Source organism: Monodelphis domestica, chromosome 6 (assembly GCF_027887165.1).
Source record: "Monodelphis domestica isolate mMonDom1 chromosome 6, mMonDom1.pri, whole genome shotgun sequence".
NCBI classification, from domain to species: domain Eukaryota; kingdom Metazoa; phylum Chordata; class Mammalia; order Didelphimorphia; family Didelphidae; genus Monodelphis; species Monodelphis domestica.
This window is the reverse complement of record NC_077232.1, coordinates 114,825,856-114,852,724: the sequence shown is the minus strand read 5'-3', so window position 1 is coordinate 114,852,724 and position 26,869 is coordinate 114,825,856.

Here is a 26,869-nt window from a genome sequence, read left to right as displayed (position 1 = left end):
ACCATGCTTGTGTCATAAAAGGAGTTTGGTAGAACTCCCTCTTTGCTTATTATGTCAAATAGTTTGTATAGTATTGGGATTAACTGTTCTCTGAATGTTTGATAGAATTCACTGGTGAATCCCTCAGGCCCTGGGGATTTTTTCTTAGGAAGTTCTTTGATGGCCTGTTGGATTTCTTTTTCTGATATGGGATTATTTAAGAAAACTATTTCTTCTTCTGTTAGTCTAGGCAATTTATATTTTTGTAAATATTCATCCATATCACCTAGGTTGATATATTTATTGCCATATAGTTGGGCAAAGTAATTTTTAATGATTGCCTTAATTTCCTCTTCATTGGAGATGAGATCCCCCTTTTCATCCATGATGCTGTTAATTTGCCTTTCTTTACTTTTTTTAATTAGATTAACCAGTACTTTGTCTATTTGGTCTGATTTTTTCAAAGTACCAGCTTCTAGTCTTGTTTATTAGCATAATAGTTCTGTCACTTTCTATTTTATTAATTTCTCCCTTAATTTTTAGGATCTCTAGTATGGTTTTCTTCTGGGGGTTTTTAATTTGTTCATTCTCAAGTTTTTTGATTTGCATTTCCATTTCCTTGGTCTCTGTCCTCCCTAATTTTTAATATATGCACTCAGGGATATGAATTTTCCTCTAAGTACTGCCTTGGCTGCATCCCATAAGGTTTGAAAGGATGTTTCGCCTTTGTCATTTTCTTCAACAAAATTGTTAATTGTTTCTATGATTTCTTCTCTAACTATCCTATTTTGGAGTATCATGTTATTTAATTTACAATTAATTTTTGATTTGGGTCTCCATGTACCCTTGCCGATCAATATTTTAATTGCCTTGTGATCTGAAAAGGCTGTAGTTATTATTTCTGCTTTTCTGCATTTGAGTGCCATGTTTCTATGACCTAGTGTATGATGTATTTTAGTGAATGTGCCATGTGGTGCTGAAAAGAAGGTGCATTCTTTTTTGTCCCTATTTATTTTTCTCCATATGTCTATTAACTCTAATTTTTCTAAGATTTCATTCACCTCTTTTACCTCTTTCTTGTTTATTTTTTGGTTTGATTTATCTAAATTTGATAGTGGTTGGTTCAAGTCTCCCACTAATATCGTTTTACTGTCTATTTCCTCCTTCAATTCTCCTAGTTTCTCCATTAAAAATTTGGATGCTATACCTTTTGGTGCATACATGTTGATTAGTGATATTTCCTCATTGTCTATACTCCTTTTTTAGCACAATATATTTACTTTCCCTATACCTTTTGATCAGGTCTATTTGTGCTTTGGCTTTGTCAGATATCATGATTTCATGATTGCAACTCCTGCCTTCTTTCTATCAGTTGAGGCCCAAAAGGTCTTACTCCAACCTTTAATTCTCAGCTTGTGAGTGTCAACCCCTCTCATATGTGTTTCTTGAAGACAACATATCGTAGGGTTTTGGGTTCTAATCCAATCTGCTATTTGTCTACGTTTTATGGGTGAGTTCATCCCATTCACATTCAAAGTTATGATTGTTATTTGTGGATTCGCTGGCATTTTGATATCTTCCCCTAGTTCTGACCTTTCTTCTTTAGCTTTCTCCTTTTGAACCAGTGATTTACTTTAGGTCAGTCCCCCTAGCCCCCTCCCTTGAGATGCTTCCCTTTCTTACCCCTCCCTTTTTATGCTCCCTTCCCCTACCCCCTCTCCTTCCCTCCCTTTTGTATTCCCTCCCCCCCTCCCCATCCTTGATTTTCTTTTCTTTCTTGCCCTAATGGATAAGATAGAATTCAGGATCCTACTGGATCTAGATGTTCTTCCCTCTCAGATTTGATTTAACTGAGAGTAAGGTTTAAGTAATTCCACTTCACGCTCTCTTCCTCTGCTTCTCATATGAGAGTTCTCCCCCTCCCCTTCCCATGTGTATCTTTATATGGGAAAGATTATTCTATTGATTCCCCCCCTATTCTTGAAGTTGATCTTAGTATTATCGTGGTTCCTCCCTCCCTTTTCCTTTCTTTGCCCCCCCTTTCCCCAAATCTTCTTAATTCCCCAATCTTTCCCTATGCATGTTTCTTCTAACTACTCTTATGATGATACAATTTATGAGAATTACACAAAACATTTTCCCCACATATTAATATATATAATTTGATGTAAATGTAGTCCTTATAGAAGAGAGTTTGACTTAAAGAAAAAGATAAGATTTATCTCCTTTTCCCTTTCTTTCATATTTACCTTTTCATGTTTCTCTTGCTTTCTGAGCTTGGATATCGAACTTTCCACAGAGCTCTGGTCTTTTCTTAGCAAATTCTTGGAAATCTTCTATTTTGTTGAATGCCCATACTTTCCCCTGGAAGTATATAGTCAGTTTTGCTGGGTAGTTGATTCTTGGTTGGAGACCCAGCTCTCTTGCCTTTCTAAATATTGTGTTCCATGCTTTGCGGTCTCTTAGTGTGTTAGCCGCTAAGTCGTGTGTGATCCTTATGGGAGCCCCCTTATATCTGAAGCTCTTCTTCTTGGCTTCTTGTAGGATTTTCTCCTTTACTTGGAAGCTCTTGAATTTGGCAATTACATCCCTAGGGGTTGTCTTTTGGGGATTTAGTATAGAAGGTGTTCTATGAATCCTTTCTATTTCTATTTTGCCCCCTTGCTCCAAAACATGAGGGTAATTTATTTTTATAATCTCCTGTAGAATAATATCGAGTTTATTGTTTATCTCTGGTTTTTCTGGGAGACCGATAAATCGGAGATTTTCTCTTCTCCCTCTGTTTTCCAGATCTGTGACCTTCTCAGTGAGATATTTTATGTTTTCTTCTAATTCATTAATTTTTTGGGTTTGCTTTATTGATTCTTGCTGTTTAATCATCTCGCTTTCTTCAAGGTGCTTAATTCTGGTCGTTAGGGACTGGTTTTGCTTTTCAGCCTTGTCTGCCCTTCTATTGGATGCTTCAAGTTCTTTTTCCAATTGAGCATTCTTATCTGTCAGACAGCTGATCTCTTTCTCCCATTTTTCTTTCCAGGTTTCCATCTTTTGGATAAGTTCCAGTTTGAGATCTTCCAGAGCTTGTTGATAGTTTCCATTTTGGGAGGCGTGTTCTGAATTTTTTTGGATTTCCTCCTCATTCTCCTCTTTTCCTTGGGTACTTCCACCATAAAAGTTTTCAATAGTCACATTTTTCCCTTTCTTCCTGGAGGCTTGATTTTGGGCCATGTGAGCCATCCCTTTGGTGGTTTTATTCCCCTTTCCTTTTTGGTCTGGGATCTGGGTTATATGGGCGGTTTTTCTGTGAATTTAGGTTGCTTCAGATTAGTTCTTCCCAGCCTCTGAGGTTTCTTAGAGCACTGAGTCCCTGATCACAGCCACACTGCCCAGGTGTTCAGCTCCGCCCAGATAATCAGCGAGTGGTCCACCCCTGGTGTTTAGCTCCGCGGAGATATTCAGCGCAGCTGGCCCAAGTACAGCTCAGCTGAAGAGCTGGATTCTCCAGTGAAACCTCCCTGAGACGTTTTTTCCTGGCAGTCCCCAGATCCAAACAACCCTAGAGTGCCCCCCCCCTTGACAGAGACATTCCCCACTCACTTGCTGTCCTGGTGAGCGCTCAGGTAGCTCACTCTGGTTTAGTGGGGGAGGTGGGGTGGAAGAAGGGCGGCTCAGTTCACTTTTCTGTGCAAGCTTTTCCTCCTTATTATAGTGTGGAAATGTTCAAGCCCCACGTACCTTCACCTCTGTGGAGTACTGGGAGTACTGGGGTGTCCTTCTGTTCCTCCAAAGGTGATTTTTATGCTCCTTTGATGTAGTCTATTTTGTTCGGTGCCGGGGAGAGGAAGCATGTGGCGTCTAGATTGCAGCCATGATTACCCGGAAGTCCAAAACTGTTTAATTTTATGCAATCAAAATTGCTTATTTTAGATTTTGTAATTTTTTCTAAGTCATGCTTGTTCTTAAAATTTTTTCCATTCCTTAAGATCTGACAGGTATACTATTCTGTGTTCATCTAATTTACTTAGAGTTTCCTTCTTTATAGTCAAGTCATTCACCCATTTTGAGTTTATCTTCATGTAGGGTGTGAGATGTTGATCAATTCCTAATCTCTCCCATACTGTCTTTCAATTTGCCCAGTAGTTTTTTATCAAATACTGGATTTTTGTCCCAAAAGTTCAGAACTTTGGATTTATCATAGACTGTCTTGCTAAGGTCACTTACCCCAAGTCTATTCCAGTGATTCTCCTTTCTGTCTCTTAACCAGTACCATATTGTTTTAATGACCACTGCTTTATAGTATAATTTTAGATTTGGTACTGCTATGCCACCTTCCCTCACATTGTTTTTTCATTATTTCCCTTGATATCCTTAATCTTTTGTTCTTCCAAATGAACTTTGTTATTTTTTTCCTAATTCAGTAAAAACTTGTTTGGTAGTTCGATGGGTATGGCACTAAATGAATGAAAAAGTTTGGTTTGGATTGTAATTTTTATTATGTTAGCTTATCCTACCCATGAGCAATTGGTGATTTTCCAATTATTTAGATCTAATTTTAATTGTGTGGAGATTGTTTTGTATTTGTATTCATATAATTCCTGTGTTTGTTTTGGCAGATAAATTCCTAAGTATTTTACGTTGTCTAGGGTGATTTCAAATGGAATTTCTCTTTCTTGTTCTTGCAGCTGAGATGTGTTGGAAATATATAGAAATGCTGATGACTTAAGTGGGTTTACTTTTTATCCTGCAACTTTTCTAAAATTGTTGAATATTTCTACCAGCTTTATGGTTGATTCTCTAGGATTCTTTAAGCAGACCATCATATCATCTGCAAAGAATGATAGCTTGGTTTCCTCATTGCCAATTTTAATAGCTTCAAGTTCATTTTCTTCTCAAATTACTATTGCTAGTGTTTCTAGTATAATGTGAAATAATAGAGGTGATAATGGGCATCCTTGTTTCACTCCTGATCTTATTGGGAAGGCTTTTAGTTTATCCCCATAACTGATGATGTTTGCTAATGGTTTTAGATATATACTATTTATTATTTTAGGAAAGGCCCTTGTATTACTATCCTTTCTAGTGTTTCAATAGGAATGAGTGTTTTATTTTGTAAAAGGTGTTTTCTGCATTTACTGGGATAATCATGTGATTTTTGTGATTTTATACATAACATAGCAGGACCAGGAGAACATTATATAGAGAGATTAATACGTTATGGCACAATCAAATGTAATATACTTTTTTACTGGTGGCAATGCAAAGACACAGGACAATTCAGAGAAACTTATGAGGAAGAATGCTATCCACATCTAGAGAAAGACCTGTAGGATCAAAAACCCCAAAGAAAAACATATAATCAAGCACATAGTTCAATAGGAATATAATTAGCATTTTGATGTTAAAAGATCAATGTACTGCAAAAATGAATAACATGGAAATAGGTTTTGAACAATTATATATGTATAACCCAATGGAATTGCTTGTCACCTCCAGGGGCAGGAATTAGGAGTCAGCAAAACTTAAATTTGAGGGTTGACTTCCATTTGCAAAGATGTCAGAGTAAGAAACCTTAGAGCCTGCCAAAGATCCTCCAAATGAAAAAAAGAAGAACAAAAACACTTCAGAATATATTCTACAGTGAAAGAACCAGGAGAAGAAGGAGTAGAGCAGTGCCCTAGCCCAGAAAGACATGAAAAGATAACCGTAAAAAGAAATTGTTTCACTGGAGCATAAAAAGAATGCTGAACAAGCCTTAGCAGAACTTTGTTCTGATACCATAGAAGTGTTAAAGGAAAGAGTAGTCCGATCTCTTTTGGACAACAACAGGGTAAAAACTGAAACCAATGCTATACTGAACAGGTGGCAGTAGATAGGAAAATAGACATTACAGAGGCCAAACATGACCCAGCATGGATAGTAGTGGGAGCAACTCAGGCCAACAGGGTGCAGCATTAATAACATTGGGCAGAACCCATATCAACACAGCGCAAATTGACTCTGAACTGAAGGGTTGCAAAAAGTCACACAGAAATTCTACTAGGCAATTTTTGTGGAGTGCTCCATCTGGGAACAAGATAGATGAGACATAAGTAGGCATAGTAGAAGCAGAGAAGAGTATTGCCTCCACCCCAGAAAAGGTGCTAAGCTTCAGCATTTAAACAAAATGAAGGGTAAAAAATAACCTCCAAATGAGAAAGACTCAAAATAGTAACATTAGAAAAATGTTTCAGCAGCAGAGAAGAACAAAATGCAAGCTCAGAAGGGGATAGTAATTCAAAAATGAAAATGTGTGAAGCCTCAATGGAAAATATGAGTGCATGTAATACTCAACCTGAACTTCTGGGTTAGCTTCAAAAAAAAGGATGAAAAAAAAAGACATATTAGAATAAAAAAAGGAAAATCAAATTAGAGAATAAAATCAAAACCTTCACAGAAAACTTGCTAACAAAAAGTTAACTTAAAAAGGAAATAATGCCCCAAACAGGAAAATAACTACCTAAGAAAGAATATATGAATGCTCAAAGAAAAAAAATGTTTCAGAGTTCCCGGTAAATATGGTGGCAATCTAGACGTGAATCAATTCCTCTACCCAACACCCAATGAAATAGACTACCTCAAAAGAACATAAAAATCATCTTTGGATAAACGGAGGGACTCTACAGTAGGACACAGCACAGAAGGTACATGGGGTTTGAGCATTTCCACACTATAAGAAGGAGAAAATGCTCGCACCCAAATGTGATCTGAACTACCCTCCCCCACATCACCTATGGAACTAGAGTCAGGACAAGTGCAACCACCAAAGACAGTGAGTGAACAAAGGATGCCTCTGGATTGGGGGGGGGCACACCTTGGTCCTTGGGAACTGAATAGGACTTCTAGGGATCTACCCCTGAGAGAGGTTACACAGGAGAAGCATGCCAGCTGGAGAGCACAGACCACTAGCACTCTGACAAACTGAAGAGGCTGCGGAGACTCCAGAACCTGCCTGAGGCTAAAGCCCAGTCACGTAACTCCACAGAAAACCAGCCCATCTCACTCAGATTTCTGACTAAAAATGAAAGGAATAACCACCGAAGTGATGTCTGATTGTGCCCAAGACCAACCATCCAAGAAAAACAGGAAAAAGGAGACTCTTGAAATCTTTTATGGAGGGAAAACCCAGGCTACAGAAGAAAAAGAGGATGAAATCCAAACAAAATCAAAACCTTCCCCCCAAAATGGAAATTGTCCACAAGCTCTGGAAGAATTCAAATTGGATATCAAAAAGATGGAAGCCTTTTGGCAAGAAAAATGGGGGAAAATTCAAAGAGAGAACAACAATCTGAGAGAAAAGAACTCCCAATTGGAGAAACAGCTGGAAGCCACAAAAAGCAGGGAAGACCAAACTGAAAAGGAAATCCAGTCTTTAAAGACCAGAATTAAGCAACTGAAAGACAATGATCTTACAAAACAGCAAGAATTAATAAAGCTAAGTAAAAAAAAAACTAATAAATTAGAAGAACACAAAATATCTCACTGACAAAGTGACAGAGCAGGAAAACAGAGGAAGAAGAGACAATTTGAGAATCATTGGTCTACCTAAAAAAACAGAAATAAACAGAAATCTTGTCACCATACTACAAATAATCCTTCAAGAAAATTGCCCTAAAGCCCTTGAACAAGGGGGAAAAACAGAAATTGAAAGGGTTCATAAGACACCCTCTATGCTAAATCCCCAAAAGACAACCCACAGTAAGGTAACTGACAAATTCAAGAGCTTCCAAGCTAAGGAGAAAGTCCTACAAGAAGCCAAAAAGAGATAATTCAGATAAAAAGAATCACCAATCAGGACCATGCAAGACCTGGCAGCTGCCAAATTGAAGGACCACAAGGCCTGGAACACGATATTCAGAAAGACAAGAGAACTGGTTTTTCAACCAAGGATCATCTATTCATCAAAACTGACTATATACTTCCAGGGGAAAGTATGGGCATTCAACAAAATAGAAGATTTTCAAGTATTTGTAAGTAAAAGACCAAAACACAGTGGGAAGTTTGATATCCAAAATCAAACAGCAAGAGAAACATGAAAAGGTAAATATGAAAGAAAGGGAAATGGAGAAATTTTTTTTATTCAAACTTTCTTCTATAAGGGCTACAATTAGATCAAATTATATATATTAATATATGGGGAAAATGTTATGTGTACCCCTCAAAAATTGTATGCATTAATAGAACAATTAGAAGAATCACTCATAGGGAAAGATTGGGGCATTAAGATGATTTGGAGAAAATAAAAGAAAAAAAAGGAGGAGGGGAAATGATGATGGTATCAAGATATACTTGAAGAAATAAAAATCAATTAAATAGAATAATCTTTGTAACACAAAGATACACATGGGAAGGTGAGGGGAAGAATTGTCTTATTGAAAGAGAGGAAGAGAGTGTTAATTGGTATTAATTAAACCTTATTCTCAGTAAAATCAAGCCTGAAAGGGAGGAGCATCTAGATCCATTGGGATCTTGAATTCTAACTTATACAGCAGGGTAAGGGAGAAGGGAAAACTAAGAGGGGTGTTCGGTGAAGGTAGTACAAAAAGTGAGGGAAGGAGAGGGGGAAGGGAAATAAAAAGACCCGCTTCAAAAAAAAAAAAGAAGGGTACAAAAATGGAGGGGCCAGAAAGGGAAGCATAGCAAGGGAGGGGAGAAGGGGGACTGATTTTAAGTAAACAACTGGTTAAAAGTTTATAGTGTGACAAGGAAATCACTTTAAAAGACTGATATATATTAATTTAAGGTCACCAAGGAATTCAGCTATGTAATTCCTTAATGAAAACTCAAGTTAGCAGTCAACCTTTTATGGACTTTAATTACAAACAGGAGGAAGAAAGGTATTAGAGAGAGAGAGAGAGAGAGAGAGAGAGAGAGACAGAGAGAGAGAGAGAAGAGAGAGAGAGAGAGAGAGAGAGAGAGAGAGAGAGAGAGAGAGAGAGAGAGAGAGAGAGAGAGAGAGAGAGAGAGAGAAGGGAATAGGGCTTAAATACCCCCTCTGTTTAGGTTGGGCCAAAAGGTCCAAGCCCTTAGATAGCTGAGGCAAAGAAAAGAGATCAGTCCCTATCACTCACGTGACCAAAATGGAAAAACAGTCTCAGGGGCCTCCACCTCCAGCTTCCTTCAAAGCAAGCTTCTCAGAGCACAATCTCTCAGAGCAAAACCTCTCCAACCCCCTAGTCCTCAGACCCTGCGATCTTTAAGGAAACCATCCAAGTTCCCTCCCCTCAGTTCTCACATCTACCAATCACTGTCCATGTCTTCCCTGTGCCAATGGTGGCTCTAGCTTAAACCAGGACCGCCCAGAGGTCTGTGGCTTTGCACATGTCTGTTGAAGGTCATATTCTCAAATAATTAAATCTTGATCCTTTGCTGCAGCCCTTCCTAAATCCTGTTACCCTGAGTAGGGTGGAGATTGGAAGTTCCAAGACCTGGTTCTGTCGTTCCAAGTATCTCTATTGTATCAATTCTAAAATCAATCATGACTCAAAGAACTTCCTATTCTATGCTTAAGCATAGGTCAAAGCCCTTTCCATTGTTCAGCAAAAGGTTTCTGTCCAAAAGTAATCTTAATAAGGGAGGAGAAGGACCCTCCCATGCCAAGGGGGTTCACATTCCAATAGACTATCAGTAGGAAATTTTTCAAGTATGAAATTTCCCAATGGTGAAATTTCCAACATTTATAAGTCTAAGAAATTTTAAGGTTTACAATCCCCCCTGATGATCATTGGGAGACTAGTCTCCCCATTGATCATTTAACATAATCATTTTGTAATCCTAAATGCACTTCTAACTATAGATATACACAATATTCAATTTTCTAAGAGAAATTAGAATAGTGAGAGAGGAAATAGGAAAGAAAGCAAAACCAATGTTTTGTTAGGCGCATTGACAGAAAGCCAAATTAGGGGCAGTCCCTTTTGGCATAAATGTGTACAATTTCAATAAATGTTCAATCAAAAGTTCAGTCCAATCAAATCATATCCAAAGTTCATTCTTGATTTTCTTGATGAAGTGTAGGTTTTTGGCATCATTCTGCAATATTTCATTCTCTGGATATAAAAATTTCAAGCTTCTTCCTTGAAGATCTTTTCTCAAACAGAATCAAAATCTTTGATTTTTTATAACAGTAAAATCTTAAACAAAATTCAAAATTCTTGGATTTTTATAAAAATACAATCTCAAACAAAAAATTCAAAAATTATTAGAATTTGAATTAAAATACAATCTTAAACAAAAAAATTCAAAAATAAAAAAAAATTATTAGATTTTAAATTAAAATACAATCCCCCCCTGAAGTAAGTATTAAAAAAATATCAAGTTTAGCTCAGAATGCAATGTTCAATTATGGGAGAGTATGTGTCAATTATCAAAAGAATAGAAAAATAATGAAAACCATAAGAAAAATTCAAAATAGGCCTTGTATAGGTAAAGTTTAAAGTAATTTCTATCCCACAAGTATGTAGCACAAAATGCAGTAATATTTCACTTAGCCATTTGTAGCCAAGACTACAGGAAGTTGCCATAATATAAGAAGAAAAGAATTAGAATTCTATTTTGATGGGGAAATGCAATTCCCTCATCTGATTTTTTTTTTCATTCAGGGATATAGGGAGCCAGCATGATAGTCAAGCTTTGTACTTGTTTGAGTACTTCTTAAAGAGTGTAGATACAAGGAAGTGCTACAACTTAAACATAAGTTAAGCATCGCAACCTCGAGTCTCACTTTAATATTTCTTGTGTGCTCTATTGGCACTATTCAGGTTTAGTCTGTGCTCCTTGTTTTTATGCCTTTTCCTGGAATCAGACACAAACATTAATCACAGTCCTATAATATTTTATCAATAAATGGCAGGTTCCCATAGTTTAAAGCTTTAAGCACATATTGATATTATAGCAAGAGTATATATATATATATATATATTAACTTGTATTACTGCAGGAAAAAATAATATTAATATTAATTATGTGTACATTCAGTACAAAAATATTCTGATCAAAAAAGAAAAGAAAAGAAATAATAACATTAAGAAAAAAAATCTGTAATTCAATGTGTTCTTGAAAAAAACAGCATCCATTTGTCTATGGATTATTATCCCCACTTCATATGATAAGATAGAGTCACAATTCATATGATAGGATACAGTCAATCAGTCTCAGCAGAAGATGCTTTCTTCACATGTGAGCAGTGAATCCAAGAGTCTCTTTCTCCAATCTTTATGGATGTTGAAGTAGTTAATAATATTTGGAATGGTCCTTCCCATGAAGGTTGAGTTGTTCCAGTTCGCTTGAAATTCATGATATAAATTTTATCTCCTGGGTTCAGGTCATGCAGAGAAAAGTCTAATGGTCCGGCTTGTACTGCAGCTCCGGATTCATGAAGTTCACGTAGTTTGTGCTGTAACTCCTGTATATAGGAAGCAATAGTAATATCTCCCCCTAATAGCGATGTATAAGCCAGGGAGAAAGGCGTAACCTGTATAGGTGGATGTCCAAAAATCATCTCAAATGGTGAAATATGTAAGTCTCCTCTAGGCCTGCTTCTAAGATAAAATAGGGCCAGAGGGAGAATTTCAGGCCATTTTAAATGGGTCTCAGTGCATAACTTTCCAATCATAGTCTTAAGTTCTTTATTCATCCTCTCCACTTGGCCTGAGCTCTGGGGGTGATATTGAACATGGAATTTTGGAGTTATCCCCAAGCAAGAATATATTTGGTTTAAGACAGAATTGGTAAAATTACTCCCTCTATCAGAGTCAATACGTTTGGCAGGCCAAAACAAGGAATAATTTCCTTTAAAAGTATCTTTGCAACAAAATCTGCTGTGGCTCGGGTCGTAGGAAATGCTTCTGGCCATCTGGTTAGTTGATCGACAATTACTAGACAAAAGTTATAACATCCAGCCTTTGACATCGTTATGAAATCTATCTGTAGATGTTCAAAAAGTGTGTAAGCCAGAGGATGTGCCCCAAAGGCTTTTCCACGATATGCATGTTGGTTATATGCCTGGCAGATAGGGCAGGCTGAACATACTTTAGAGGCTATAGTAGTTATACCAGGGGCTATCCATACTCTCTTGACAGAGTCCACGATGCCCTGGGTGCCAAAATGACCATTTTTGTGAATAGATTGGCAAATTTGGTTATAGAAACTTCTAGGGACCAGGGGTTTTCCTTCAGATGAAACACATACTCCATTAATCTGTTTTGCTTTAAATTTTTGTTTCAATTTTTCCACTTCCTTTTCATTATAGGAAAGTGATAAATTTAAATTTTCAGTGGTTGTTAATGTTAAAATTAATCCAGGTCCTTCTATGGCTGCTAGTTTTGCAGTGGCATCTGCTCGGTCATTTCCTCTACAGACAGGGTCAGAGCCACCTGTATGGGCAGAGCAATGAACTACAGCTAGGGCTTTAGGCAGTTTGAGAGCAGAAAGAACTTCATTAATAATTTCTGCATTAGCTATGGATTTTCCATCTGAGGTTAAAAATCCTCTCTGGAGCCATAGCATCCCAACTGAGTGACAAATGCCAAAAGCATATCTAGAATCGTATAAATTGTTGCCTTTTTATCCTTGGCAATTATACAAGCTTGCTTTAGAGCTATGAGTTCTGCTCCTTGAGCACTAATGTTAGAAGGTAGTGAAGCTGACCATTCAGTGGCAAATTCTGAGACAAGGCAGCTCCAGTGTAACATATGCCATCCCTCATAAAAGAGGAACCATCGGTAAATAAAATCAGATCTGCATTGTCTAAGGGAGTGTCCAAGAGATTATCTCGAGGCTTTTCTGCCATGGACACTAATGGTTCACATTTATGTAATTGTTCTCCTGAAGTAGGTAAATCTGGAAGCAAGGTGGCAGGGTTAAGAGTTGAACAGTGTTTCAAGGTAATATTTTCATTAATTAATAAGGTTATTTCATACCTTGTAATTCTCTGATCCGAGAATGCCTGTGTTCTATGTTTTATCAATAATGCTTCTATCTCATGTGGGCACATTATTGTTAATGGACATCCCAATACTAAATCAATGGTTTGTGTTACTAGTAAGGCTGTAGCAGCTACTCCTCTAAGGCATGGTGGTGCTCCTGCTGCTACTGGGTCTGTTGGGCAGAATAATAAGCAATTGAGAGCTGAGAAGGTCCCAAAGTCTGAGTTAACAAGTCAGAAGCTACTCCTCTTCGCTCATGCACATATAAAGTAAATGGCTTGTTGTAATCTGGGATGCCTAGAGCAGGGGCAGACATGATAGCCTTTTTTAGATCTGATAGAGCTGACAAGTGTTCAGGCTCTAATTTGAGGGGTTCAGGAACTGAATCCTTTGTTAATGCTATAAGGGGTTTAGTAATTTCCCCATAGCAAGGAATCCATTGTCTGCAAAACCCTGTTGCTCCTAAAATTGCTCTCAGCTGTTTCTAAGTGGTAGAAGCACTCAATTTTTGAATATTCTCAATTGGTTTTGGAGAAATATAACGAGCACCCACAGTCAAGATGAATCCCAAATATTCTACTTTTTGGAGACACCACTGAACTTTATCCTTAGAGATTTTATGTCCTCTTTTGTGCAATTCCAAAAGGTGTTTGCTATCTTCTTGACATGTTTTTGCATCTGTTGAAGCCAAGAGTAGATCACCTACATATTTGATTAATTTGCTATTTTTAAATGTTATACTGTCTGTATCTTGGCTCAAAATTTGCTCAAATAAGCTCAGACTTTCGACATAACCCTGTGGCAACCAACACCAGGTATATTGTGAGCCCTTCCAGGTGAAAGCAAAAATATGCCTGGAGTTTTCATGTATAGGTATGGAGAAGAAAGCTGAACACAAGTCTACTACTGTAAAGTATGTAGCTGTGCTAGGAATGGATGAAATAATAGTATGCATGTTAGAAACTACGGAGTGTCTCTTTATAACGTGATTATTCACTGCCCTTAGATCCTGTACGAATCTATAGATGTGCTTGCCATCGGGCCCTCTTTTTGTTTTTTTTAATTGGCAGGATGGGCGTGTTGTATTCAGATTTGCAAGGGATTATTATTCCCTGTTCTATTAATGAGTTAATAACTGGTGTAATACCCTCAATTACCTCCTTTGAGAGGGGATACTGAGAGATAGAAGGAGGTGGGCTAGATTTAGTTTTTATCTGCACAGGAACAGCCAACTTAAGTAAACCTACATTGGAAGAAAATGTTGCCCAAAGAGACTCTGGTATATCTTTAGGTATTGCAAAAACGGGATGCTCTTTTTTCTCCTGACTCTCTGAGAGAATTACAGGGAGTAAATTTAAAGATTCCTCTGGTACTTCTAATGATAATGAGCCATCTGGGGAGCAGGTTATTGTGGCTCTGAGTTTGCATAGAATGTCCCTCCTCAGCAAATTTAAAGGGGAGTCAGGCATCAAAAGGAAGGAATGTTGTACCTCTAGGGGTCCTACAGACACCATTCTAGGAGGAAGTCTTTTAACTCTTCGGGTTATTCCTGATACTCCCATTACATTCTCTGAACCAACAGAATAACATTGTAAATCAGGTGTTCTCTTTAATACAGACCAGGAAGCTCTGGTGTCTAATAGACAATCATAATAGGTGTTACCCACCTTTAAGGTAACATGGGGTTCAATAGTATGGGGGGGCAGTGGATAGGGACAACGGGTAGTAGGACATCAGGGTCTGGGAAATCAAAGGTTGTATCCTCTGATTCCTGTGCCCCAGCCCCCCCCCAAGACACCATCATTGTGTTTGGGATATTCCTTGGGCACCCCCCTGAAAGGCACCTCTCTGAGGGTCATTAGTACCTCGAGTATTTTTTGGACGAGCACCATTTCTCATATATTGTTGTTGTTCATTACCATTATAATTTTCTTCATTCGGAGCATTGTCATTATTTCCCCAATTCCTATTTCTATAATTCTGGTTTCTAAAGTTCTTATTACTATATTCATTATAGTTATTTCCATAGTCATTATTATAATTTCTAGAATTCTGGTTTCTATAACCATTGTCATTATTTCTATAGTTATTATTTCTAAAGCTATTATTAAACTGTGTATTCCTTCCAATCATCTTAAGAAAGGTTCTGCATTCCATCATTTTGTGGCCCTTCTTCTCACAGAAGTGGCAAGTAATGGATTGATAATTGGATTTCTGGAGAGGGGCAATTGTCGTTGGTTCATTATCATGCCCACTTTCTAATTTAGTTATCCTATCTATTAAATATCTTATTTTTTTTCTTCATTATCTCCATGTCATCATTATTTTCTTCCTCCTTTTCTTTGTTTCCCTTTAAAACATATATAGCTGTTTTTCACAATTCTTCAAGGTCCCTATCTGACCATCTTGGGCATTGTGTTCTAAAATAATTCTTAATTGCTTTGCAAGAGTTATTTACAAAGATCCTTCTAACTTGTCTCAAACTACTCTCTTTAGTTAGGTCCCAATCTAAGTATCTGTCCCCAAACTCGATTATTCTATCCATAAATCTGGAGGGTGTTTCTTCTTCCTTTTGCTTAATTTTTTCAAGTTCCATCCACTTATCTGTACTGTCTACACATTCCTTCATTGCTGTGAGGATGGCCTCTCTACAACGGTATAGTTGTAGATAATCCTCAGGATTGTTATAGTCCCATTCGGGATCCTGAGATGGCCAATGTGCTGCATTATGCTCCCGGGTTTTGTTGACATGAGCAATTATTTTATTTTTTTTCACTTTAAGTTAAAAAAGCCTGTAGTAAGTTCTCAACGTCCTTGTAAGACGGATTATACTGAAAAAAATATGTCTCCCATCTTTTTTGTTACTAGAAAAGGATCTTGTTCATATGTGGGGATATTTCCTGTTAATTCATTTATTTCTTGGGGAGTAAATGGTATCCTATGTCTTAAAGTCACCACATCCCCATTCCATCCTATTTCAGGTACTTCTCTTAGAGGAAACAGGCCTCTAGTTGAATTTTGTACCTGTAGGTCAGTTTGACAAGGACAGGTTTCTCTAGGAGGACAATATCTCCTTTGCGTTGGAATTTGGTTTTCTGTAGGAGAGGGAACATGAGAAACTGGGATTTCAGGGGAAGGGTTTGGGGGATTAAATTCAGTCAAGATTTGCACTGCACAAGAGAAGCAGTCTGTTAACTGGGCTATAGGCAAGGTGTTTTCCATCTCTATTTCAGGGAAGGACATTTCCTCATTCAAAGGTTCAGAAACAGGTCTGTTTCTGGTAGAGTGGGTGTTTGCCCATTGATCCTGTAAGAAACATTTTAGATCTTCTAATTGGGCTTGCATTTTATCCTCAATATTTTTTTTTTATTTTAGCATCTCTAAATATAGTATTAAGGAGTACAAAAATGACAGTACTTATTAATATAAAAATTTGGAGGTATCCTGCATTCCTCAATGCCCCTAATTCTTCAGCTGCCATATAAATGTCAAAGAATGTAGTACTCATTTATATATATATATATATGTATATATATATATATATATATATATATATATTTGTAATTTCACAAAACACGTGGGGAGCAGGGCAAAGCAACAAACTTTCCACAGGTTTTTTTTTTCCTAATCCAGGAAGTTGTTCCTTAAGGGAAAGGATATTTAGAAATACCTCTTCCAGCCAGGACTTTAGGGTCCTGTTGCTGAGATTTAAAACAGCTGTTTTCTATCTAACTATCAGAGTCACACAGCTGGGAAGTATCCGAGGTCCGATTTGAACCCAGGACCTTCTGTCGCTATACCTGGCTCTCAATCCACTGAGCTACCCAGCTGTCCCTTAAGATTAAAGGGAAGAAAAAGAAAAACTGCTGATTCCAATTTAATTTAAGGAGAAAAGAGAAGAGAGAAAAAGTTTTTTATACTCACGTGTTCTAGCAGCTGTGTATTTAAGCCAAGTTTGCTGTTAAAAGGGACTAAATGGTGAGCTGGTAGAGTAAAAAGGCAAGGAATTTCAGAAGTTTATTGAGAGAATTCTTTAGACTCCCGTGTGGTCAGCCACAATGTGACAAGGAAATCACTTTAAAAGACTGATATATATTAATTTAAGGTCCCCAAGGAATTCAGCTATGTAATTCCTTAATGAAAACTCAAGTCAGCAGTCAACCTACAAAACACTTTCCACACAACTAAAACTAGACTTCAGCAATTGGAAAAACATTAACTGTTCATGGGTAGGATGAGCTAATATAATAAAAATTACCTTCCCACCCAAAATTAACTAACCATTAATGCCATACCCATTGAACTTCCAAAACACTTTTTTTACTGAATTAGAAAATATATAACAAAGTTCATTTGGAAGAACAAAGGGTCAAGTATATCCATGGGAATAATGAAAAAAAAATACAAAGGATGGTAGCCTTGCAGTCCAAGATCTCAAACTATATTATAAAGCAGTGGTCATCAAAACAATTTGGTACTGGCTAATAGACAGAAAGGAGGATCAGTTGAATAGACTTGGCTTAAATGATCTCAGCAAGACTGTCTATGACAAACACAAAGACCCCAGCTTTTGGGAAAAATCCAATATTTGATAAAAAATTGCTGGGAAAATTGGAAGACAGTGTGGGAGAGATTAGGTTTAGATCAATACCTCACACACTACACCAAGATAAACTCAGAATGTGTGAATGACTTGAACATAAAGAAGGAAACTATAAGTAAATTAGGTGAACACAGAATAGTATACATGTCAGACCTTTGGAAAGGGAAAGATTTTAAGACTAAGGAAGAGATAGAAAAAGTCACAAAATTTAAAATAAATAATGTTGATTACATCAAATTAAAAAAGTTTTGTACAAACAAAACCAATGTAAATAAAATCAGAAGGGAAGTAACAAATTGGGAAAAAATCTTCGTAACAAAAACCTCTGATATAGGTTTAATTACTTAAATTTACACAGATCTAAATGAATTGTATAAAAAATCAAGCCATTCTCCAATTGATAAATGGGCAAGGGAAATGGATAGGCAGTTTTCAGCCAAAGAAATCAAAACTATTAATAAGCACATGAAAAAGTATTCTACATCTCTTATAATCAGAGAGATGCAAATCAAAACAACTCTGAGGTATCATTTCACATCCAGCATATTGGCTAACATGACAGCAAAGGAAAGTAATCAATGCTGGAGGGGATGTGGCATAGTTGGGACATTAATTCATTGTTGGTGGAGTTGTGAATTGATACAACCATTCTGGAGGGCAATTTGGAACTATGCCCAAAGGGCACTAAAAGACTGTGTGCCCTTTGATTCAGCTATAGCACTGTTGGTTTTGTACCCCAAAGAGATAATAAGGAAAATGACTTGTACAAGAATATTCATAGCAGTGCTCTTTGTGGTGGCCAAAAATTTGAAAATGTGAGGATACCCTTCAATTGCGGGATGGCTGAACAAATTGGGGTATATATTGGTGATGGAATGCTATTGTGTCAAAAGGAATAATAAAGTGGAGGAATTCCATGGAGAATGGAACAACCTCCAGGAATTGATGCAGTATGAAAGTAGCAGAACCAGGAGAATATTGTACACAGAGACTAATACACTGTGGTAAAATTGAACATAATGGACTTCCCCATTATTGTCAATGCAATGCAATGTCCCTGAAGAATCCACATGGATGTATGAGAAAAAATACTATTCACAAGCAGAGGACAAACTGTGGTAGTAAAAACACCAAGGAAAGGCAACTGCTTGACTACAGGGGTTGAGGGGATATGATTGAGGAGAGACTCTAAATGAACACCCTAATGCAAATACCAACAACATTGAAATGGGTTCAGATCCAGGGCACATATGGTATCCAGTGGAATCAGGTGTCAGCTATAGGAGAGGTGGGGGGAGGAAAAAAATGATCTTTGTTTCCAATGAATAGTGTTTGAAAATGACCTAATATAATAATGTTTAGAAGGAAAAAATGTTTCCCTAAAAAATATAATTATGCAAATTGAATCTAGTTATTTTATAATATGGCAGGAAACAAGAAAATATATTCAAAAATGAAAAAAATAGAAGAAAATCAGCAATTTCTTCTGTGAAAACAATTGACCTTTTAAATAGATTCAAGAGAGAAATTTTTTTACTACATAAATGCCAGTCATTTTTTTAATCTTTTATCAATCTTGAAAAGCTCTCTGACTTATAGCATTCTTAAGTCACCTTTCTTAATCTGGCCAACTGGTATAGTGTGCCCTCACTGAAGTTCCTGGGAAGAAAAGAGGAAAGGGCCTCTAAGTAGACACAAGGAAAGCTGCTTGGTATTTCATTCTCTCCATGTCCACCTAAAATAAATTCATGTCTCTATGTCAAATAAGTCCTCAATGGGAAAAAATGAAATAACAATATAAATTCAGAAGCACAATTTCATTCAGTAGGTATTTAAAATTTTAAACTTCCCTAGAAAAAGCAAGACTGTCTAAGAAGTCTTAAAAAGAAACTAATCCTAAATTACCCTTCCAAATATAGAAAATTAGAGTATGTTGATTTCTATTCTCATTTTACCTGCAACAATTGCAGATTTCTAAGTAATGTGATTCAATCACTAAAACGCAAAATTGGATCCAATCCATTTATTAAAATACCATGCAGGGTGGAGTCAAGATAGCAGCTTAGCAAGCAGCAAAAGTTCAGACCTCATGGAAGACCCTTCCTTAACCGATACAGACTGAATGCTCCTAGGGCACCGAAATTCAAGCTGAACAACCGGACAGAAGCGGGGAACCCTCCTTCTGTACTCAAATCAAAAGGTACGCCCCCAAAAGCTGGAATCCAAGAATACTCAGGGCTAAGGGGAAGGCAGAGGGTAGGTCCCAGGACCCCTCCGCTACAATCCAGAGGGCTGAGCCCCCCAGCAGCTTGTTTGCAGGGTTTATCTTGTGAGTAGTGGGGTGCCGGGCTCAGAGCATCCAGCTTGGACAGCGGGTAGGAAACCAGGGAGAAACGGTCAATGGCTGGGTCCCTCCATCAGGCTCCAGTCTCACCATTGCCTCAGGGCACATACAGACCAAAACAGTTAAATATAATCCCATCAGAACTCCTCAGAGATTAAGGAGGTGGGCAATGGCACTTGTGGACAGTGAAGAAGCGGCTGGAGAGACCTGTAGAGAGCCTGGGTGGCCCAGCCTTCCAGGAGTCTTCAGAGCCTCAGAGCTTCATACCACATACAGCCCAGTCCAGTTGAACTCAATCCAATCAAAAGCCTCCAGAGGACAGGGAAGCTAACATTCCTCCCCTAGAGACTGTACCAAGAGATCTGACAAAGATCTGACAGCCCCATAACCAAAACAAAATGAGAGGAGCAAGAGCACAGCCAAATACAGGGAGCAAAGAAGGGGTAAACTCGAGCAAACAACAGAAAAAGAAAAAAATTACAATAGAAAGCTTCTGCACAAGTAATGAGCAAAGAGTGAATAAAACAGAGGGGAAGACCCAGCAAATGAAAAATCAGAAATCCCAGCAAATTGGACACAGGCTTTGGAAGAACTCAAATTGCAGTTCAAAACACAATTAAGAGAGGCTGAAGACAATTGGGAAAAGAACTTAAAAACCAAGATAAGTCATCTGGAAACAGAAAATAATGTCTTGAATGCCAAAATCAACCAGCTGGAAAATGAGGCAAAGGAGATGAAAGATGAGGCAAAGCAGATGAAAGATGAGGTGAAGAAGATGAAAGATGACCTCCAAAGAAAATCCGACCAAAAGGAAAAGGAGGACCAAAAAACTAAGGATAAAATCCAGTCTTTAAGAACCAGAATACAACAAGTGGAATCGAGTGACCTCACAAAGCAGCAGGACACTATAAAACAAAACCAAAAGAATGAAAAAATTGAGGAAAACATGAAGCATCTCATTCAAAAAACAGAAGATTTAGAAAACCATTCAAGGAGAGACAATTTAAGAATTATTGGCCTACCAGAAGGCCATGACAAAAGAAAAAGAATGGACATTATATTACAGGAAATTATTTTAAAAAACTGCCCTGAAATCCTTGAACAAGAGGGAAAAGTGGAGATTGATAGAATCCACAGATCATCTCCTTTACTTAATCCCCAACTGACAACACCCAGGAATGTTATAGCCAAATTCAAGAACTATCAGACCAAAGAAAAAATATTATAAGCTGCCAAGAAGAAATCATTCAGATACCAAAGAACCACAGTGAGGATAACTCAGGATCTGGCTGCATCCACACTGAAAAAAAGAAAGGCATGGAATATGATATTCCAGAAAGCAAGGGAAATAGGTCTACAACCAAGAATCAACTACCCAGAAAAACTGACTATATTCTTACTGGGGAAAGTATGGTCATTTAACAAAATAGAAGAATTTCAAGAATTCTTAAAGAAAAGACCAGACCTGAAGAGAAAATTTGATGTCCAAGCACAGAACTCAAGAGAATCATCAAAAGGTAATTGAAAAAGAAGGGGGGAAAAGAAAAACAAAAACAAAAAAAAAGTTAAGAGACTCCATAAGTTAAAATGATATGTATCCCTATAAGAAAAGAGGTCATTGGTAACTCTTAAAAACTGTTGTTATTACCTCAGCAAAAAGAAGTATACTTAGAAGGAACAGCAACAAACTGTATAGGATGAAAGGACAAGACATAAATAGGTATATAGATGCATGCAAAAATACATACACATGAGTATGCATATATATATATATATATATATATATATATATATAACTAGAGCTTAAAAATAGGTTAATATTAAAAGAAATGGGAAAAGAAACAAATGGGGGTAAATTTATATGTCATAAAGAAGCTCATGGTGGGAGGGGGGAGAACATCAATACACTGGAAGGGTAAAGAGGTCAGAGACAGGAAATGCTCAACTTTTACATGCTTTGAAAGTGACTCAAAGAGGGAAAAACAATCCAATCCATTGGGGGCAGAGAATAGATTTGCATCCTATACGGGAGTAGAAAGGTAACAAACGGGGTGGGGAGGGAAGCAGTACAAGAGAGGGAGGGGGTGGGGGGTTAATTTTAGAAAGACTACAGGGAAAATAAGGGGGGATAAATAGGAAGGGGGTAGAAAGGGAAGTAAAATAAGGGTGGGAACAAGGGGGACTGTTCAAAAGCAAACATTGGTGTAGAAGGAAATAGTGAAAGAAGAAAAGGCAGGTAAAAGAGCACTAATCAAAATGCTGGGAAATACACAGCTAGTAATCATAACTCTGAATGTGAATGGAATAAACTCACCCATAAAACGCAAGCGAATACCAGAGTGGATTACAGTCCAAAACCCTACCATATGCTGTCTACAAGAAACACATATGAGAAAGGTAGATACACATAGGGTGAAAGTAAGAGGGTAGAGCCAAATCTATTGGGCATCAACTGACAAAAAGAAGGCAGGAGTCACAATCATGATATCTGACAAAGCCAAAGTAAAAATAAATCTAGTTAAAAGAGATAGGGAAGGTAAATACATCCTGATAAAAGGCAGTATAGACAGTGAGGAAATATATGTACTCAGCATGTATGCACCAAATGGCATAGCATCCACATTTCTAAAGGAGAAACTAGAGGAACTCAAGGACGAAATAGATAGAAAAACTATACTAGTGGGAGACCAGAACCTTCTTCTATCTTCTCCAATTGATAAATGGGCAAGGGACATGAACAGGCAGTTCTCAGCCAAAGAAATCAAAACTATTAATAAGCACATGATAAAGTATTCTACATCTCTTATAATCAGAGAGATGCAAATCAAAACAACTCTGAGGTATCACCTCACACCTAGCAGATTGGCTAACATAACAGCTATGGAAAGTAATGAATGCTGGAGGGGATGTGGCAAAGTAGGGACACTAATTCATTGCTGGTGGAGTTGTGAATTAATCCAACCATTATGGAGGGCAATTTAGAACTATGCCCAAAGGGCGATAAAAGACTGTCTCCCCTTTGATCCAGCCATAGCATTGCTGGGCTTGTACCCCAAAGAGATAATAAGGAAAAAGACATACAAGAATATTCATAGCTGCACTCTTTGTGGTGGCCAAAAATTGGAAAATGAGGGGATGCCCTTTAATTGGGGAATGGCTGAACAAATTGTGGTATATGTTGGTGATGGAATACTATTGTGCTAAAAGGAATAATGAAGTGGAGGAATTCCATGGAGACTGGAACAACCTCCAAGAAGTGATGCAGAGCGAGAGGAGCAGAACCAGGAAAACATTGTACACAGAGCCTGATACATTGTGGTACAATTGAAGGTAATGGACTTCTCCATTAATGGCAATGCAATGCCCCTGAACAATCTGCAGGGATCTAAAAAACACTATCCAAAAACAGAAGATAAACTGTGGGAGTAAAAACACTGATGCAAAGCAACTGCTTTACTACAGGGTTTGAGGGGATATGACTGAGGAGAGACTCTAAATGAACACTCTAATGCAAATACCAACAACATGGAAATGGGTTTGAATCAAGAACACGTGTGATACCTAGTGGAATTGCGCATGGGCTATGGGAGAGGTGGTGGGAGGGGGGGGAAGGAAGAAAAGAAAATGATCTTTGTTTCCAATGAATAATGTTTGGAAATGACCAAATAAAAATAAAAAAAAATACCATGCATTATAAAAAATTATCTCTTTAATGATAAGCTAATAAGTATGCAATCTGAGACAATTTGACCTAATTCTTTGTTTTTAATTTAAACTAAGTTTGACAGCCCAAATATACTAATATTATCACTTTATTCAAAAAATATTAAACAAATAAAATCTAGTTTTTATAACTGCTTGCCTAACTATCATCTCTGTGTTGGAATCCCTTGCCCAAATTTCTTATATAATAATTTAGAAAAATATTTTTCCAAAAGAAAAAACAATTTAACAACTACTGGTTTCTAGTAATTTTAAAAATAATCAATGTCTAGGATAATAAAAGTACAGCTGCTCTTTTTTACAAGCTTAAAGATTTTTCTTGACTCAGACCTCAGTCAACTTGTTTTCAAATTCTTGATCCCCTGGGAGGACCTTTCTAGCTTAAACCCAAAACAAGGCCTCAAAACAAATTGAATTGAAGTCTTTCATTCTAGACAAGTAGAAGATCTTCCTGACAGGTAGAAGAGAGAAGAAAAAAACATGTTGTCACTTTAAAACTATCTTGTCCAGTAACTTGGAATCTAGTTTACCAGAAACCTAGCAGCTTTTCGAGTTTTTTAAATAATTACATAAACCAATTTATATATATGTGCATGAAAAGTCAGCTGGACAAACAAATAACAAGTTGTACAAAACTCTAACTAGCCTAATGAATTTCAGTGGTGTTCTCACTACTTTTCAAGTCTTTTCTTGAGAGGTAAGCTTCACATGGGAACTTCTGCATGACTCTACTCACTTTATTCTGGAATTTGAGAGCACACTGGCCACTTCTAATTTCTGGATATCTCTCCTCCCTACTTCTTCACAAGAACATCCCTGAGAAACTAAATCTCACATAGAGACTTTAACAAAGAATCCTAATTCAATGCACATCACTACATACAACTATATACTTAAATGAGTAGATTTCCTTATCCATCTCTCTCACTCTACATTAAACAACCATGGCTCTTAATGTTAATATACGTGACATACATATTGATATACCTATCATGTATACACAAAATACATGAATTCTATATGAACATGCAAATACAAACACACACAAGACATAATCCTTACTCACAGAAGATGTCATTATGAGGAACAGGAATGAACTTCCTACCACTTATTCATCTGGAAAAGAATCACTCTCTGGAAATAAAGAGTCCTTGTGGGTTTTGTGTTTGAGTAAAACTTTTCTGGAATTCAAAAAAGATTTCAGTAACCCCAACATAATCAACCATAATTGTCAGGATTAAAATGATCTCTAGAGACTCATGGTTAGGTAAGAATATACATTTATTGAATATATCAGGTTTATTGTTGAGTTCAGCATTATAACCAATAAAATGACCAAGGTCTCCCTGATTCTCTAACAATCAGGGAGATGGAAGCTATGTTAGGCTGCTTAATAAACAGAATTTTTGGAGCTCATAATTGTGCTGCTCCCTTGATCTTCTTGACATCTTTAACTGATAAGGTAATGAAGAAATGGCCCATCAACCTATACACCCATCTCCATGCCTACAAGTAGACATGCACATACTCTGGAAAAGAAACCTGTCTCCTTTATACATTAATACAATTTTGTTAAAAAGGAAGATATTCATTGGAATTCCCAAGGACAGAGAAAATGCAAAAAGCAGTATACTAGCTATCTCTAATACAGAGATACCAAATATCTCTAATACAGATGTCAAACATAGGAACACACCATAATTCTCTATAATATATAGGAATTAATACTGGATATAAAAAATAAATTCTCATGCTATCTTACCCAGTAGAGAAATAAGAAAGTGAAAGGGTAATTGAAAACACAGGAGCAACAGACCAAAGGGAAAGAGAACTCAGTGGAGCAAGTAAACACAAATAAAAGCATGTGTAATAAATAAATTCTGAAAAGAGAAAAATATAAATATAAATGGGGGAAATGAGATGGAAGAAAACAGAAAGTAATCATAACTGTATATGTTGTAAGCATTAGCTTTTTGCAAAAGCAAGAAGCAAGAGATCCTGCAAACCAACATTCCACACAGAACTCATAGGAGCACAGAGGCAGTTTATGAAAGAAAGTGGTGAACTCCTCTAGAATAGAGAGAGACTGCTGCTTTTTTCTCTAGCAGTCAAGAGAATGGAGAGGGTTTCTGTTTGGTATTTCTGGGATGGACCAGAAAGCCAGTGATCCCCTCTTCTTTGGCTTTCTTGATATTCTGCCTGTTCCTGCTTGCTGTTGCTGCCAGTGCTGCTGATGTCAAGTGGATTTCAACAGAGCTATTACTGGGACTACTGCTTGAATCAAAGAGGACTCCTATGTTGTGAAATTTTTTGACCCTAGTCCTTGTTCCTACCAAAACTCCCAAATCTTAATGACTAATTTAATAGTTTAATTTAGCATAATTATAGAAGGTATAAGGGTTTTAATCTCTGTTTGGGTTGAGTTAGTAATTTCCTAATTCCATTTTCCCTTATGCCCTTTAGCTAAATAAACCTGTTATTGTGTGTATATATATATATATATACATATATGTATATATATATAGCTATTTTGTTTTGAACCCTTCTTTTAACCCACCTATTACATGTTATGCCTTCATCTATAAAAGAGTATAACAAAGTGGATTAAAAGCCATAATCCTACAATATGCTATCTAAAAGAAAGAGATTATAGCAGGAAGTCTCACAGAGATAGTAAAGATAAAGAACCAGAGTAAAATCTACTGTGATTCAAATAAAGTTTAAAAAGCAGGAGAAAAATTATGACCTCTGACAAAGCAAAGTGAAAAACTGATCTAATTAAAGGAGATAAGAAAGGAAATTATATTTGATAAAAGGAATAATAGAAGACGAAATAATATCAATATTAAATATATGTGCACCAAATATCATTGCAAAAATTTTCTAAAGGAAAAATTACATGAGTTGCAAGTGGAAATAGTCAAAAATCTACATTACTAGGGAAAAATAGACTTGATAGACCTTTGTTGGAAACATATAGGAATAGGAAGGAATGTGCCTTTTCTCAGCATGTAATAGAATATAATAACCTCAAAACCAAATGCAGAAAAACAGAAATATCAAATGCATATTTTTCAGACCATAATGCTATTTAAATGTCTAAACACTAGAGACCAGTGGAATGAATAGAATATTCCTCAAAATGATATATAGCATCTATGTATATGATCAACAAACATTATCTCTATGAAGAATAACTGAGAACCCTTCGTAATAAGGTCAGAAGTGAGATATGGATACTCATTATCACCACTATATTCA